The following is a 1,396-nucleotide window of genomic DNA, read 5'->3' on the forward strand; positions in this document are numbered from 1 at the left end:
AGGAAGAAAAACAGCACACCCTGGAGGAAGATGCTGCTGGCGTTTAAACGCCAGTAAGCCTAGCAGTTGGGCGTTTAACGCCCAGTCTGGCACCCTTCTGGGCGTTTAACACCAGAAAGGGGCACCAGACTGGCGTTAAACGCCAGTAAAGGGCAAGAACCTGGCGTTAAACGCCAGGAATGGGCACCAGCCCGGCGTTTAACGCCAGAAATGGCTCAAAACGTGGATTTTGATGCCATTTGGTGCAAGGATGCCTTTTCCTTGACACCACAGGATTTGTGGACCCCACAGGACCCTACCATCACTCTCTCTCTTCTTCCTCCATTCACCAATCACCTCAACACCTCTTCCCCAAAAACCCTTCACCTATTAAATCCCATCTTTCTCTTCACCACTCACATCCATCCTTCATAACTCCCCACCAACCTCACCCTTCAAATTCAAACCACTTTCCCTCCCAAACCCACCCATCATGGCCGAACCCTTTCCCCCTCTCTCCTATATATACCCTTCTTCAACCATTCATTTTCACACAACCTAAAAACCACTTCTCCCCCTCTTTGGCCGAACACACCACCATCTCCCTCTTCCTCATTTCTTCTTCTTCTACTCTCTTCTTTCTTCTTTTGCTCGAGGACGAGCAAACATTTTAAGTTTGGTGTGGTAAAAGCGTTGCTTTTTCGTTTTTTTTCCATAACCATTATGGCATCCAAGGCCGGAGAAACCTCTAAAAAGAGGAAAGGGAAGGCAAAGGCTTCCACCTCCGAGTCATGGGAGATGGATAGGTTCATCTCAAGGGTGCGTCAAGACCACTTCTATGAAGTTGTGGCCTTGAAGAAGGTGATACCCGAGGTCCCTTTTTCACTCAAAAAGGGTGAATATCCGGAGATCCGCCATGAGATCCGAAGAAGAGATTGGGAAGTTCTTACCAACCCCATTCAACAAGTCAGAATCTTGATGGTTCAAGAGTTCTATGCCAATGCATGGATCACCAAGAACCATGACCAAAGTGTGAACCCGAATCCAAAGAATTACCTTACTATGGTTCGGGGGAAATACTTGGATTTTAGTCCGGAGAGTGTGAGGGTGGCGTTCAACTTGCCTATGATGCAAGGAGATGAGCATCCTTACACTAGAAGGGTCAACTTTGATCAAAGGTTGGACCAAGTCCTCACAGTCATATGTGAAGAGGGCGCACAATGGAAGCAAGATTCAAGAGGAAAGCCGGTCCAATTGAGAAGGCATGACCTCAAGCCCGTGGCTAGAGGGTGGTTTGAGTTCATACAACGCTCAATCATCCCCACTAGCAACCGGTCCGAAGTTACCATAGACCGGGCCATCATGATCCATAGCATCATGATTGGAGAAGAAATAGAGGTTCATGAGGTTATAACCC

This window comes from Arachis duranensis, chromosome 10 (genome assembly GCF_000817695.3).
Source record: "Arachis duranensis cultivar V14167 chromosome 10, aradu.V14167.gnm2.J7QH, whole genome shotgun sequence".
In the NCBI taxonomy this organism is placed as follows: domain Eukaryota; kingdom Viridiplantae; phylum Streptophyta; class Magnoliopsida; order Fabales; family Fabaceae; genus Arachis; species Arachis duranensis.